Source organism: Lates calcarifer, linkage group LG9 (genome assembly GCF_001640805.2).
Source record: "Lates calcarifer isolate ASB-BC8 linkage group LG9, TLL_Latcal_v3, whole genome shotgun sequence".
Classification (NCBI taxonomy): domain Eukaryota; kingdom Metazoa; phylum Chordata; class Actinopteri; family Centropomidae; genus Lates; species Lates calcarifer.
The window spans coordinates 1,957,604-1,975,362 of record NC_066841.1 but is presented as its reverse complement, the minus strand read 5'-3'; the positions used below and the strand labels follow the sequence as shown (position 1 = coordinate 1,975,362).

At 38.8% G+C, this 17,759-nt stretch overlaps 1 protein-coding gene across 1 annotated transcript in view; it reads right to left on the bottom strand.

Moving 5' to 3' along the window:
• Positions 1–17,759, bottom strand: part of LOC108901166 (one cut domain family member 2-like) — a 44,359-nt gene that overhangs the window by 13,368 nt on the left and 13,232 nt on the right. The window lies entirely within an intron of this gene.

The window sequence follows — 17,759 nt, the reverse complement described above, 5'->3', positions numbered from 1 at the left end:
TGGCCTCCAAACTCCCCATTTCTCAATCAGATCCAGCATCTTTGGGATTCAATAGAGCAAGCCAGATCCATGGAGGCCCCATCCCACACTTACAGGACCCAAAGGATCTGATCCCAAAGGAATTAAATAATCAGAATCAGAATCAGACTTTATTGCCAAGTAAGTTTGCACATACGAGGAATTTGTCTTTGTATATTGGTGCTAAAAAAAAACACAGAGATAGTAAACAAAGACAGATAGAAAAGTAGAAGTAAGAGTAAGGATAGAACTAGAACTATCAAAGTGTAGTCTATGTATTTTAGCCTCTCTGATGAATAAAAGTCACTAGCAACCACACAAACTATAGTATAAAATCCAACTAATATAATAACAAATGTAAAAGATCACGTAAACAAGAGAGCAACTAATATGACTGGCGCTAGGACCCTGGGGACGCCGATTGTAGTGGGACTGGTTACGTACGTGTTTTGTTTGAAAAAAGAGCGCGAAAATCAGCGACACGGTACAGAGTGTTTGAATGTAGTGGCTTTGTACTTAGCTAGCTAGGTTGGATCTTTTTTATCTCCGAATAACTGTCGGTGTTTCTCGAAAAAATTAGATTGTCAGTGTACGAGACGTTTGTAAAGACAGTAGCCAACTGAAGCGCGCCAAGTCGCGGACTAAGAAGGAAACTGGACCGACCGTGATAAGGTCCAGTTCGTTTTGTTTTATGGACCTCGGTGGTGGAGTAACGTTACGGGAGGAGTTACGCGACCAGGCCACGGAGGCGTTGTTCCCGGGGATATGGGAGGCCTCTCCGGCCAGTGAGTCCAGAAATCGCCGGTCTCTCTGGAGCCGATTGAGCCTGGTGATCCGAACTCAGCAGAAGGCGTCCGGAACAGCCCGAAGGAGAGGTGAGTGGTGTTAAATGAGCCAGAATCTCCCACACAGAGGTCTGGTTTCACTCGGCCACTGCTATAGTTTCTCTTATAAGTTAAAATCCAGGTGTGCGATGAATTAACTACTAAATCCAGGTAAAAGAGACTTAAAAGCAAGAAATATCTAAAAAGTGGCAATGTTAAAAGCTGGATTAAAAGTCAATTTAAGACAGTGTTTCAGATCCTGGCAAGCAGCTGTTCATCAATAACATTTCTGATGAAGTATACAAAATAACCCAGTTATGTCATAGAGACATAACCACAAAACCACAGTATACTGTCTGTGATATGTATAGTCTATTTAAAGTGTTATTTCTGCTTTAATTGATATTTTTATGACCAAATAAAACATATACAACAACAACAGTGATTATAATAATAATGCTAACACCTCCTCTAATGTGTCTGCTACTCTATCTCAGTCAGGCAGTGAGGAGGAGGAGGAGGAGGAGGAGGTCTGGGTGCATTTGATTTGATTACCTCTCTGAATTAAGTATGCACGAGTCAGAGCCTGATCAATACAAATCAGGTTAAGGACTCAATTCAGTAACAAAACTATTATGTAAGGGGAAACTACCCTCGCTGTAAACACACACACACTAACACACCAACACACATCCCTCCTCCTGTCTCCTCTTGGCCTCTTATCGCAGCGTTTAGCGACCTGACGACAGATGCAAATGAAAGATTACAGCTGTTTTGTCTCACCGCTGTGTAGCTTTAAAACATGAAGCTTCAATTTACACTGAAGGTCCGTGTTTTATAGCTGCACCATTTCTTCAAATGGGAATATTCTGCACGTCCTATGCGTCATTTTAGACACAATTCTAGTGTCTCAAAAATTTCAGGTAAAGTTTTGTGGGTTTTAATAACAGCTTCAATCTGCAACAGAAACATCTACAAAACTACGACTTGTTGGCTTGGTTTTTAGGGAGTTTTTAGGGGAAAATAACCTTTGAAATCTGGGGTATTTTTATTAAAACATGACCTGTTTTGAATTAAGTCACTGTAGGTAAAAGCACAAATAATATAAATAGATAAATGACTCAAATATAAATGTTCCTACTGTTTTTCATATAAGATTTGATCCTTCTCCTGTAAAGTGTTACTGAATATTAATCCTTGTGGTTGTAATACAGTTTGTCACTGACAGGTGGCAGTATTGATCCATACACTATATTTAGTGAGTGTGTGTGTGTGTGTGTGTTTTTGTTTGAGAGAAAAGGAGACACACAGCTGTGTGAATCATCTCGACCACCAGAGAAATTAGGAGATTAAAACTGTGAGTAAGACAATCGCGTCAGAATCAGCCTCATCTTTTAAATCACAATAATACAGACATATGTTCTGTACGTGGCATAAATTACAATTAGTCTGAATTTATTCAGCCAGTTTTATAGACTTATATTATGTCTGTACTTTATTTTACTCTCACTTCGTCCCCATTTTTATCATTATTTCCAGATTTAAAGTGGCTGCTCAGACTTTATGTCACTTTTCATACAAACAACTTACAAAGAGCTTTACTAAAAAGTAAAGTGTGAAAAAAGACGAGGAAATACTAAGAGAAGAGATGTATGCAACTAAAATGAAAAGTAAGGTTTATTATTAATGGTGTTATATTAAGAGGACGTTAACACGAGCCCCAAAATTGTGTCGCAGTTTTGTTTCTGTTTGTTCAAATCTTGGACTTTGGATGTGACTATTTACTGGACGATCTTTGTGATAAAATACCTGACTGTGAGCAAAAAGACCAACGGGTGGACTGACTGTTTAATCACACTGTTAATAACAACTTTTTTAATCTTCACAAATATTCTGCTGACACTTCAAACCTCCTTTTTTCCTCCTCTGAAACCCAAATATTTTGTCTGTGACCATGAATGAAATCAACCTTTATTTACACCAGGAAGTGTCTTTAAGAAACATTCAGAAAAAACTATATTAAAACTAAAAACTAACGCTCATACTGCTGCTTTTACTCGTCTAATAAATATGTAGGTGTCTGTTATGTAAATGTTCCATTATGGTTTTATTTGGACAAACCGCTGCTTATTTGAAAACATCTGAGACATTATCTGGGACTAATTTACAGTAATTAGCTCATATGTGAAGCATCTTGATTGATATTTATAATTTCATCCATGCAATTGACATGAATGAATATTTAAAGTATATGCAGGCAGTTGTGGTCTGATTATTGTGGCTCTGTAAGGATGTTTTCTTTTTCACTTCTTCGACATTATACTGACAAATGTTTGAAATAGGCCAGAAAATAAAAAGTTAACCAGTGAAATTCTCCATTTCTGTCTCTCTCCTGTTTTCTGCTTACTGTAGCTTAATGAAAAGCAGCTCAGCAGAACTTCACCCCAGACAGGGCGTTTTTTTTATTTATTTATTTTTTAGCAAAAGAAAAAAAAAAGTGCAGACACATCTACGTGTAAAAAGGAAGCAATCAAAATCACCCACACACTCAGTCTGCCGTCAATGGAGAGGAGAGCACGCTCGAGTGATTCAATCAGGATTTTTTTTTCCTCCTCTCCTGGTCGAGGTTACAGTGAGGATCAAATACGCAATTATATTATTCAAAAGGGGTTTACTGGTTTGAGGAGGGGTGGGTATTCTGTAAAGGTAAGGGTTGAATCAGTGGGATCAATAAGGCAGGGTTCCTCTGCCTTTCATCAGCTCTCTGTTAGACTTCACTGTGTTGCTAAATGCGTCTCTAACTGCAGACGAGATCAGCAGAAAACACAGTCACTCGACTTCTCGTCCTATTTTTTCCTCTCCGTGTGATACGTGCAACATGAAAACTGCGATCACAGTCGACATTATTACTTTTATCAGCAGCTGTCGTTACATCATAAATACTGTTGTTGAATTAAAGTATCTTCAGCACAGTGTTTAGGAGGTTTTGATCTGAGTACAGTTCACCACAAAGTCCAGTTAATTTGATAAACAATAAACAAAATATACATGTCCCATACTAGAGCTTCATAGTCACGGTAACAACCTTAATTATCTTGATAAGATGTTATAACTTGAAACTAGAATTTACCAGAATTATAGAGCTCCTGCAAAAACATGAAAAAAGCTATAAAACCGAGGGAAACATGATTTATAATAAGTTTTGTTCTGAAAATCTTGACTAGTGAAATTTTCCTGTTCTGTTGGCAGTTAATTATCTTATTTTAACTAATATTCCTCCCATATAATTAATTTTTTCCCCTTGTTTATTGCAGTGTATAACTCAGAAACTGGAAACTCCAACATGACACGGATGCAGCATTAGGTAAAATTAATACCAAGTGTCAGATGTTTTGTTTTAATAATCTTGACCAGTGAAATTTTCCTGTTCTGTTGGCAGTTTAATTGTGCTTATTTTAAGTAATATACATCCTATTTCATAGTTTTTTTCCTTGTTATTACTGAGTTACTGCAGTGTACAAGTGAGAAACTGATAATTCCAACACAACATGAATGCAGCAGGATTGGGCCATTCACACAATCAATCCCAGGATTGGACGAGGACTGGATTCTTTAGTCTAATCTAATATTAGCAAGCTAACATTAGCTTTGTCAGTTTGTTACAGTAAGACTGATTAATTTGTATGTACAAATTATCCTGCATGTTATAAAAAAAGATACAGACATTAGCCACGTCTACTGAGAAACATTTAAAAACACAATCATCCGTTCACAACCAGTGCCGACCGAGAGGTCAAGTCATCCAATATGGCAGCTGAGAGGCATTATTCCACCTTAAAGCCCCTCCTCTGTTCACTTGAATGGAGGGTTGAGTCAAGTGCTGAGTCTCAAGAGCTGGTAACACTCACTGCAAACACATCAATGTATTATACAGAGGTTTTAAGAGTCAAGGGCTGTTGAACGTCAATAGAAACATCGAGGTAATGTTTTATTGAAGCGGCCATTTGAAGTGAATACAGAGAAATGGAGAGAGCAAACAGAGGGGGAGGAAGAGGGAGAACAGGACCATCCCTCCCACAGCGACATATTTTCATGTTTACTCTCATGAAATCTTACTTAAACTTGTTTGGTGGTTTCCCTCTTCACATTCTCTGAGCCAGTTTGGTTGCCATAATTATCTGTCAATAAACTAATCAATTAACCGACTAATTGTTTCAGCACTTGTAATAAATACTTAAGAAATCCCACTTAACTGCTTAATAGTTCAAGCTAGTGGCGGCCCTCAGGGTTCTATTTAAGGCCCATTTCCAATTTCCCAAAACATTTTAATTACTCCTTGTTTAACTGTACATATCATACTTAAAATAAAAAATAAAGAAAAGAAATAAATAAAGTTGTAGAAGTCTAAAGACAGGAAGCGAGGGAGCCGGCGAGCTTTGGTTTCATTTTACAGACAGAGGAGGAAGAGGACTTCAGCAGAGTCATTACAGTCAGACTGTTTTCATCCTCACCACAAAGATAGATCACAGCCTGGCAGCCTGTCCATGGCCGCCTCAGTCTCCACAGAGCCATGCAATGTGTCCTGTTGCTGACAGACGCTTATTCCCACAATGCAGTGTGTAACAGAAATGGAGGAGCTACTCACAACATAGTGACAGTAGTATGATAGGTACCGTGAGAGTGCAGAAAACAATAAACTGTGGCACTACGGTGGTCTGAATATGGATATGTTTCCTACTTAAAACATTTACATGGGCATTTTTAGTATTTACAAATTCATCAACTTACAGGAAATCAATAAAATCACAGATTAGGGATATAGTTGTATGAAGAGATGAACTGTAAATGTCCACCAACATACACCACAGGCTGAAAGCACAGGAATTAACGTTAGCATAAAATACAATCAACAAAATTGCATGTTAATGTTAATAGCATTAAAAACATTAGCAGAAATTAAGAACACATTATCGCCCTCATTCAAGACATGCATTAGCAACATTAAAATAAATGGTGTTATATATGAAATTCCTGCTGTTTACCATCAAAACATATCAGATGTTGTATGTCAAGTGTGTTACAGCTCATTCAATGACTGCAGTGTATGTAGACAAAACTTTATTTATAAAAGTGTTCAAAGTGTTAATCACAGAGTCTATAAAACCTTTGTATATAATATTCCTTTAACAGCCAGTTAAAAACTGTTTTGTCCTTAAATCACTAGATGCTAACGGCTAATTCAGCACTCTGAGCTAACAGGGAGGTTTCCTTCCTGGGGAATTTGAATGTTTTCCTCTGTTACCATTTTTCTTTTTTCCCTCCACAGACGGTGGTAAAGAGGAGGATTGAGATGAGGAGGTAGAGAGTGAGAAGTAAAGACCGAGCGACACAGAGAAATTAAAAAGACAGAGAGAGAGAGAGAGAGAGAGAGAGAGAGAGAGAGAGGGGCTTTGGGGGATCAATATAGCTGAATATAAAGCCATAGACGTCTGTCGGGGCTCGACACACTCAGACAGACAGGCTTCATTCTGTAAGAAAAAAGGATTTATGGTGCAAAGGGCTGCCATCAACTGGAGCTCTATCTCTTTATCTGTTCTCTGTCTCAGACTTTTGTTCTTTCTTTTTCTTTTCTCTTTCACTTCCTCCATCATCTTCCCTTTGTCTTCTCTCCCCGACCATTTCTCCTTCCCCGTGGTCTGTCTTATTCGTCATCCATCTTTCGCCTCTTCCTCATTTTCTCTTTCAACTCTCTCTTTTGTCTCCATTATCTCTTTAACTCCCTCCTCCATTGTCTTGCCTCTCCTCTCTCTCTTTCTTTCTTTCTTCTCCTCCATCTCCTCTCTTCCTTCCTGTCTCCTTCCTCCCCCCTGCCTCTCCCTCGTCTTCCAGCCCCTCCTGCCTCTCTGTCTCTCTCCCCTCTTTTCTCCACGTCTCTCCTTTTCCTTTCTCTCTCTCGTTTCTTTTTTTATTACACCATTACCACTTAAGCCTTGGTATCCATTACACAGAGGGCATATAAGTGCAGGGTAAGTAGTAAAGTCACCCTTCAACATACACTTCGCTGCTCGTGTGTGGCGCCACATTCGGTTGCTTCGGCACTCGGTTGTGAGCCGGCAGGACCGAGCGATGTTTGGATAAAACCCAGTTAATCAGACGTGACATCTGTTAATGTGCGTGACGTTGTCGTGGTGTCACAGGTGACTTCTCCCACCCTCACCAAATAATCACAAATGTTAACTGTCATTTAATCCACTGTCTCAGGTCTTGAACTGTACTTATTCTCACAGTACAGGACCGGAGTCTGGAGGTGTTGACAACTGATTTAAGTCACGTGATTTTCCTTGACTGCATGATAAGTGTTGGGTCATGTGGTGCAGAAATTCAAATTTCCACAAAGTGATTCACTATGAAGCAAGAATCCCTTAAAAATACCATTAATTGATCCTTAATTTACTCCTAAAAACACACTGTAACAAACACCAAATTCACCTCAATTCAATTTAAGGTGTAGTTTAATCCATTTAAGCCCCTGACATATAATTAATTCATTAGAAAAGCTCTTAATTAACAATTAAGTAGACTTTAAGGAGCCTTTAGGTTAACATACTGGATAAATTACTGGAGTATTTTAACAAATTCTAATGGTATTTCTGCTGAGATTAACAGGTTAAACATCCATCAAATATATAAAATAGCAGTCACTTCCTGGAGGATAATCCTGGTATATTTCAACCTGGTGTATTTCCCATAAATGTGGTTTGATCAGTCTTGATAGCTTTGTATTCACCACCTCTGTTGTAGAGAAACAGGGAAGCGTGACTGAAAGTAAACACAGATTGTAGCCGTTAGTTATACTAGGTAAGTCACGTTTATTTGGAAAGCTGTTTTGTGTAGGTCCTTGTTCCCCTGTATCTCTACAACAGAGGTGGTGAATGTGTAAAAGACTCATAGAGCCACAAATATGGGAAATACACCATGTTGGAATATGCTGAAATGATCCTTTAGGAAGAGACTTTTATAAATTTTATGGATTTTTAATCTGTTTATCAAGACAGAAATCTCATTATAGCGTTACATTATCCTTTATGTTGTGTCTTAGAAGAATTCTGATATTCTGAGATTCTGATAAATAACTGGATAAGCAGATCAGTGCTAATTCGGAGCTTACTCATACTGTATTTGTTTTGCTTAACACGTTATGTGTTTGTCTCTGGGAGTCCTCAGTTTATTATAATCAATAATCAGTTCATACTGTCATATATTTGGAATATAATAAATCTAAAAATAAAACCTCCAAACTACACAAAGACGGTCACCAAATATCACTGGGTCAGTTAATGAATCAAAACGACCACTCGGCAGAGCACATACCTCCACCGAGGCCAAACAATCCTACACAATAAGACTAGATAAGTAAACTACCAGCACCCAGGTGAATCATCAGAGGAAATACTGAACTAAAAAATCAAGATTATGGGTGCTTCGCTAAACCTACAGCTCATGTAGCCGTGCTCACACACTCACATGCTCAAATCAGGACATTTAAAGTAATGCAGTCGACCACGGAGCACATTTGATCCACAAACTATAATAGGCTCAGTCAGCACAAGTCTCTGTGCCTTCTACCATGTTATCATTATATCAGAGTATTTTGAATACTGCAGTATATTAGTCTCAGTGTGCAGACTTAGCGTAGCATGGCAGCCTGGCAAACACACTTGATGCATCATATCTCAGCACTTAAACTCACACACACACACACACACACACACACACAGATGTATACAGAGACACAGCATTGTAGCACTTAGCAATCAGCACTCCACTATGAGCCTGTGTGTGTCTGAGTGTGTGTGTGTGTGGTTGTGCTTAATGCACTACGATGCTTTCCTCCTTCCGTTTTGAGAAGATAACCGGAAATGGAACAACAGACTGAAGACACACTCTTTGTCTCGGTTTCTCTCTCTCATAGACTCATACTGTAGTAACTGAGAGCATGAATGAATCTGTAGGAATATTTCTCAGTTAACAACACAACGTTAGAGTGTACAGTGTCCCTATCAGAGATTATTTGTTTCTCCAATTAACCAATTAATCGTCTAGTAGCCTCTGGGATGTTGTGACAAATTCCTGTCATCTCCATTTCCAGAGCTCAAACCGACGTCTTCAGTTCACTTCCTCTCTGTCGTCTGACCAACTGATCAAAACAACAAAGAAATGAATCATAGAAAAGCAGGAAGTCTGCAGTGTTGTATATCTATAAGCACATTAGCAACGTTGCTCTATTGTTGGTCTGTTGGTTTGTTCCAGACTGAAATATCTCAGCCACTATTTAATGGATTGAGGTGAAATTTTACACACACACTCCTGGTTATTCCCTGACCTGTCCTCTAGTGCCTCAACAACTGTCAGATAGATTGCTATAACATGTGCTACCAACGTTCATGTCCTAAGGACAGATTTTAACTTTGGTGATCCCTTAGTACTTTGATTTATGACCAAATACCTGCAAAGGTAAAGACATGTTCACTGGACTTAGTTTTAAATTGTGTTTAAGTAGCAAATGTTAGCATGCCAACGCGCTAAACTAAGCTAGTGAACATGGTAAACATTATACCTGCTTAACATCAACAAGTTAGCATTGTAACTGTGAGAATTAAAGCATGCTTGACATTAGCATTTAGCTCAAGGCATCACTGTACAGCCTTGTAAAGCCACTAGCAGCTAGCTAGCTGTAGACTTGCTAGTTGATAAGTAACTTGGATAATTGATGATGATGAATTAATTATTATTATAGCAGTTAGCCTTTTATTTTGTCAACGAGTCAACCAACTCTTTCTGCACAGAGGTGTCCTCCTCTCCAAAACAAACAGACCAGATGATTAAAACAAGTAAAAACACTAAATAAAGTAGTTTAACGTTAAAAATTTGTGTTTCTCAGACACAGGGCATCCTTGGAAAAACGTTTGCTGAGCTTGTTTCTCTGATACCTTAAGAATCAGACATCAGATTACCGAAATTCATCATCCTGTTGATATATATGGTTAAAATCTAAAAAGTGTATCTCAAAAATGTGACTTAAAACTGCATAAAAAGACTATTTTTACTACTTCTGGTAACTCTGACACATGTAAAAAGGGGATATGATGATTTCTCTAGGTTGCTGAATACATTTAGGATAATGTAAGTACACAATTCAGTTATATATATATAACATACATAACATGGATTGTTGTTTTTAGACATTTTAATGCTGAAACGTTACGTATTATACCTTTAATATGAAGGCTTTAGGGATGGTTTTACTGTATAAGACGAAGGGTTTCTGTGTGACGACTTCGTGCTACATCACATGTACAGACAGAATGGATGACTGTGTTTCAATGACTGATTGTACTGAGGAACAAAGAGCGACAGAGCGAGAGAATTCAGTGTGTGTGCAGAGAGATGGTTTATCAGTGTATAATCTGTATGTCCACAAGGTCTGTGATGACATCACCGGACAAAGGTCTCTCTGCCTGCTGACACACACACACGCACGCATGCACGCTGTAATGTATCTCCACTTGTTTACCAGTAGAATGCGGCTGACCAATCACAGCCTCTGGTGGCTCAGTGATGTCATTGAGCTGATGAAGAAATGGCCTCAGAGGACTTTGATGTCATCCACCTCTTATTCTCTCTCTCTCTGTGTCTCATTTTATGTTTAGTTTTCACCTGCTACACAGCAATTTGGACTGTTTCTAAACAAACAGGCATTTTTATTAAAATACTACACAACAATACTGATATCTGTTGTTAATAAAATGAAAACGAGGGGAGTTAGAAGTTCATTTTATTAACCTAAACAATCGTTAACCCTTTTTAAACTGTCTGAAATATGAATTGAATTTGTATATGTTGAGCACCTAAACCGAGTCTTTAGAGCTGTGTGGTGCCTGACCTTTATGGCTTGTGACCTCTAAAATTCAATTTAGTGAGGACGTGACTTGTGAGCAGTCCAACCAAAAGAGTGGTTTGTCCTTCCTTTCCCTTCGTTTTTGTCCAGAGAGGCCTCTAAAGGGTATCATATAATTCCAAGAGATAACAGCTAAAATGAGAGAAAACCCACAAAATAATCAACACAATACAGTCTTACAGAAATATTCCTTTTCTTTCTTATTCCTCAAATCATCTAGTAACTCCTCAGATGGATCCTCTTGCAAAAAATGCAGCATTGCTTAAATAATCAATATTTTTATAGTAACAGGATCACTTGGCTACTTTAATGTGAAAGGAGTCGCTCATAGAGACAAACCCACAGAATGTTTATCATGCAACTCTACACAGCTTTTTAAGCTATTTTCAGCTCATTGTTTCCTGCTCTTAACTTTATTGTTTCGGTTCACGTTTACCTCTTTCATCTGTGTTGTTTTTGGCCACAGTCGCTCGGTTAAAATCACTGACCACTTCCTGCTCAGCACAACAACAGACAGACACAATTAGAGACCAGCTGGTGAGCATAGTGAAGCATGTAACAGCTAAAGAACCAGATAGTTCCTTCAGGATTTGGTGGAGACCAAAAACAGAGCTAAAAATAAAGAAAAAAGACGTTGACATCAAGTTATTGCAGGTTGAAATAAAATGGCGGAGGGTAAATATAGAACACAATATAGCATACATCAGAAGCATTTTTCCTTAACTGTTAAGGGGTATCAGAACATTTTCATCTAAAATAGAAAAATAAAAACAAATAGGAGCTTTCCTCCCCACGTTGTCCATATAATTTTTCATATTCCATAAGTCATTGTATAGTCAAAGGGCTACCAAGCATCCTTTTTTCTTTGTTCCTAGAATTAGCTATGAAATTGTGCAACATGCCTTTAAATTCATAGCTCAATCTATAATATAATAACTATATTAACTATAATAATCTGCCCAGTTCACTCAGACTCTATTACCTCTTTTCATTACTTTAAGTCATCTCTTTTTACTTCTCTTCAAGCAGCTTGCTCTTGCTCTTGCTTCCACATGTGAGACATGGAAATAATTTATCTTCTAATGTGTAGGTGGATGTAAATGAACGTAAACAGCCTTGTATGGGTATGTGTACATTGACTGTATACTCGGCATCATGTGGGAACTATATGGGAGTGGGAGTGGCTAGGCCTGGGAGAGCTTTTGTCTTGTATGCGTGGGTGTATCCATGTCAATCTGTTTTATGCATTGTGTCATATTTTCTGTGTATTTGTGTCGAGGACTTCCTTGAAAATGTGATGTTCATCTCAAGGGGCCTATCCTGCTATTAACATGTATGGAGCATGGGGGTCAGACTTTTCTCTTTAGCCTGGACGACTTATTTTCAAAAATAATGAACAACATCTCTTCATAGAGACACAGCTAGCTTGTAAAGCCACAACTTCAGGTGGTGGAAAATATTAAAAAAGTGAACATCTCTGGAGACAAAGTTTGAAAAGCTACAGAGAAAACATTCACTAACCTTTAACCTGCTGTATGTTGACAGTGAGGATAAGTCTGAGGGAAGCTCTGTTTGGACATCAAACACACACACTGACAGACTAATAGATGATGAGTTAACCAGCCTCTCAGTACCTTTTCTTATCAGCAATGTTTTTTGGCGGCCTGGCAGCCATCGCCGCTCTGTCTCACAGCGCACACAGCTCCGACAGAGAACAAACACGGGCTGAAAGATAATATTCTCTGATCAATAGCTTGTATTGTAATCGGCGATTGATCAAAAGGAGGTTGGGCAGCTATAAACGGACATCCTGGTAAACCGCTCACCGCTGTGTTTGTCTCCGAACGATCAGCGGAAAGCGATACAAGTCGATCAGATTTCCTGCTCCAAGAGATGAAAGACACTGAAGAGACAGACACATAAAGTTTAAAGTATATTTTCTTTTTCCTGCGCTGTTTTATTGTTTAGATTTTTTTATTTTTAGTTTTTTCTCCAACATCTTCCTGCCAGCTCTGTCCTGCTAAACCTGTCTTTGTTAAAGGCTGTAATATCTACAAGTGGATCCCATCCATCCAATATGAAACATAATCCAATAACAGACAGATTCAGCTTAATGAATCCAGTTATGTGGCCCAATCAAATAGAGCAGGATTCCCTTCAAAACCATCTGTCTGATACACATCAAAACTGGCTGCTTTTAATGCTTTTACCATCAAATCTGCCGGAGGTGAGCACAGTTGGAAAAAAAGAACAATCTGACCCTTAGAATCTGTTTGGTTTTTGATAAATTGGGTTTGGTTTTGACTTTTAACAGCACAAACCGTACGCATGGCGAGACAAAAGGTCACCTAAATAAATACAAACTGTGCAGCTGAGATAAAAAAGAGATGAGTAAGAAAACTAAATAAGCAAGAATTAAACACAGGAGGCAGTTCAGTTCTGCCCAAAAGTCCAGTTACATTAACATTTAAAAACAGCAAATTTTCACAGTGAAATTGTGTAATTTTAATGGAAAAGTCACAATTAGCAGAGTTTCCACAGTCCTGTGTTCCCCTGTTAAATATTCTGTTAACATACATTAGCCCTCCTACTGTGTTTGGGTAAAATTTGACTTTTTTCAAAGTAAAATTTTCATATCATAAAATATGTTTTTTTAATAACAACACTAACCCCTACCCCATTTGACAAGTTCCCTAAAGTGTAGGCCTATTGTATTGAGAGCCACACGACTACTGGGGAACAGAAAACCCCTCTGACAAGTTCCCACAATAGCCTATGTCATAGTAAGGAAATACAGAGCTGGGGAACATCATTTCAGGTTCCCATTATGTGGCTATATAGAGCTGGGAAACATAGGATAGTGAAGACATAGGATCAAGGAAACATGGGACGCTGGAAACATAGAATCTTGGGAACTTAGAACATTGGGAACATAGGTCAATGGAAACATAGGACCTTGGAAACATGGGATGCTGGGAACATAGAGCCTTGGGAACATAGGACCATGGGAACATGGGACACTGAAAGAGCACATATGTAGAACTAGGGAGAAATAGGGACCCTGGAAATGCTGTGCCAACACTTTTATATACAAAATCCATATAAGACTAGAGGCATGTAAATGTTTCCAAACCACAGATGGAGAAGCTTGTTTCAAGTTTTTTGTTTTAAGTGTAAAGTGCAGCACACTTTGGCCTCGTCATATAGCAGCATATCATTTGAAGTGTATCAGCTGATGGTCGCAGCACACGGTGACGCATCAAACAAATGTGATTTAATTGCTTTTTTCCCTGGTGAGTTGACATGCATAGTAAATGCTGGGAAATATGACGAATCGGTGCACATTAGCTTCATCACACCACAATTTGTGTGCCAGCCTTAAATCTCTCAGACATAATTAACAGTAAAATAAAACTGTAAATAATACAGCATTTTACAGACAAATGAGATGAATTTAAATCTTCATTTCAACAATTTAACAGCGAGGAAACCACCTCACCTGGCAGCAGCTTGAGCAACAACTGACACCAGAGGAAATAAAAAAGCAAATACCAGCACATAAACAACAATCAATAACATCTATAAAGACTGTTTGATAAGAGGCTGCTCTCTTTAAGAAAACTACTTAGTTAAAGGAAAGTTTTTAGTGGACGACAGTGCACGTCTCGATTTATGTTATGTTCATCACCACCACAGGAAGTTGTGCGCCATTGATGTAGCGTTAGGGTGGTTCATGCATACTCATATCTCTCAGTTGCTAAGTTATTAATTAGCTTGTACATTAAAAGGCCTGTGTTATTGTTATTATTCTGTAGTATGAGCCATCTCTCGCTCTCTCTCTATCTCTGTTGTATACTGTCAGCGCTCTCTCCCTTCCCCTCCCCCCTCTCACCCACCCCCATCTCTTCCAGGAACTGGTCTGGATCAGGTTCCTGCAGATCAATGGAGATCTGGGTCCGCACCGTTTACGTTATCGTTGCCAGTATTAATGCTCTTTTAATCTGCTCGGGATTACAGCCATCGATCCACATCATCCATCCGCACGCACACATGGCCGAACCCAAACTGCTGCTTCACACACACACACATATTTCAGAAAAACACACTGAATCACACACACACACACACACACTCACAACGAGAAAGAAACCAAAATAAGAGCAAACAACAACATGAGCGGGGACACGAGCGGGAAGGACAACAAACACAAGCGTGCGTCCACTTCCTTGTTTGTGTTCAGTGTCAGTATCTGACCATCAGAGTATTGATCGGTTATAGATACGTATCAGCACATTTACATAGACCGAGCTGTCGGCTGAGGCAGCAAACAAAAATATCACAGACTGGACAGAAAGATGAAAAATTAAGATGGAGTTTGGGCGTTTTCCCTTTTTCTCTTTACTTTTTTTAATTGTCATCTCTACTAGAAATTATTCTTTTACATGTTTTAATTGTATATTAATTCATTTAATCATTCAACCTTTATTTGATTGTATTTATATTTTCTTTTGGACACATTGAAGATAACCCTCATTTTCAATAGGCCACAAACAAAAAACAGAACAAAACCATAAAAGATTAAATAAATATACACTAAATACCCAAACATATAAACAAGTAAATATAATAAAAGTCAATAAAATGCAGTCCAAACTCAAATAAAATCAGCTAAACAGTTTTAAGTTAGGGAGGTTTGTGATCTTGGTTAGATTATATTTACTAATGTTGTTTGTTTTTTTATTTACTCATAACTCCATGTTCTCTTAAAAAAATAACAGTAGTAGTAGTAATAGTAGTAATTATCATAATATTTAATGTAACACAGATTATCCTTTATCCTATATCATTTCCACAGAATGTTTTTGTTTTTATTTATGATAACAAATACATTATGAAGTAATTTTATATATGCTATGTATCATAATAACAACAGCTGTAATAGTAATAGAAATAACAGGTTTTCGTCATAAGAAATCTGGCCTTGTGTTTATTTTCCTGTTTTCTAACACTAACACTCTTTCACCATAAACCCTGGCTGTGGCCTGACGGGTTCGTCCCGCCTGTCGTCGTTCATTACGCCCCTGGACAGGGTTATTTCAGCCGCACTGTGACACCAATACTAATTAAAGCTGCGAGCAGCGTTGAACGGGCCCTCGCACCCGGCGCCCGTCGGGGGAGCGGCGACCGCGGGACCCCGGCAACCGCGGGTTCAACGCAGGTCGCAGGGCACACGCTGGCGTAACAGTTCACACTTCCGAGATGTAAAAATTTTAAATAAAAGCTTTTATGCTAATTATTTTCTGTGATAATATTTTTCAGAGCTCATCATCTGTGACAGCTCATGGCTCTCCTGACTGTAACCTCTCTGTGGCAGCTTCTCACAGACTCAATCAACTCCTCTTCCCCTCCCCCCTCAAACACAAACACAAACACACACACACACACAGATACCCCCTCCCAAAAGGAGATAAAACTCAGTTTTAACTTGAGTTTACAAGCTTTGAGCTTTGAGCAAAAGCATTTTTTTGCAAGTTCTGTTATTGGGTGCATATATAAATCATTTATGCTTAAACAAGGGTTATAATGAAGTTATTTGAACAGTGAATATCTCATCTGCCTAAAGTCAGGGCGAAGCCACTAACCAGCTGTAGGGATGGGTATCATTAGGATTTTATCTTTATCCATACAGACTCCTATCAGTCCAGCTCAGACTGTTACTGGTTTAAGAGAGTGAAGTTTATAGCAATTTGCAAAATTTGGAGATTAGTGACAAACTAACCAGTTAGACTACATACAGACAAGCTTTCATTTTAGCTGTTAGTAACAGTTTGCCACGAGCTTAACCAGCGTGCTGTGCTTCGTGTTAAACATGTCATGAGACTGTGGACAACGCTGAAAATATTACTTTACTAACTACTGGCCGAACAGGCGCTTTTACAAAGAAAAGGTAAAGGCCAGCAGCTTTTACTTTTCAATGCACTTGTCGTCAACTTGAGTGGCTTATATTCAGCTGGTTCACCTCGACGCTGGAGGACCTAGTGCACTTTTCCTGTCGCCGTACACTGAGTAACACGAAAAAATCAGCTGACCCCGTGTGAAATTTCCTAACTGATCAAAACCAAACTGTAAAGACAGCATCAATCCACGCTCAGCTTTGGTCAAGGGGAGACATATGGTAAGATTACATGAATTCATGTAATCTTCTTTGAGACTACAATTTCAGACTTAACTAAGTCATTCACTAGTGTCTTGGCAGCGTTTATGGGTTCTTTAGACAGGTCTCTAACTGGTTTTCTTTCCAGGGTCATTGAAATCTTTGGCTTCCTACCTCTGCCAGGCTTGTTCTGCACAGTGTGGCTCTCCTTGAATTTCTCGGTGACGCTTCTCATTTGAGTTCTTGACGCTTGGAAATGCTGTTATAACTTTGTATATCCTTCTCCTGCTTCCTAAGCATCGACAATTCTTCAAGTCTACAGTGATTTCCTTAGTTTTTGGCATGATGCTTTCTCAAGTGACAGCTCAAATCTTAACTGAAGTTTTTATACCGCGTGTAAAGCAGCTCTTGGCTCTCCTGACTGTAACCTCTCTGTGGCAGCTTCTCACAGACTCAATCAACTCTTCTTCCCCTCCCCCCTCAAACACAAACACAAACACAAACACACACACACACACACACACACACACACACAGACACACACACACAGAGACCCCCTTCCAAAAACCCATCAAAGAGTAATACAATGGCTCCATCTATAGGATAAAGTAGAGAGTCGCAACAGGAAGTTACCCCAAAATCTGAGGTTTCAAACAGGAAGTTGGGTTTCCGAACTTTGACGGGCCAGAACCGGCACACGCTTCGACCAAAACTCACAATTTTCGGAGCCAGTCTTCCAAAAAATTCCTCAAGGAGGGGCTGACAACATTTGAAGTGAATCTGGTCACCCGTCTAGAAACTGGAC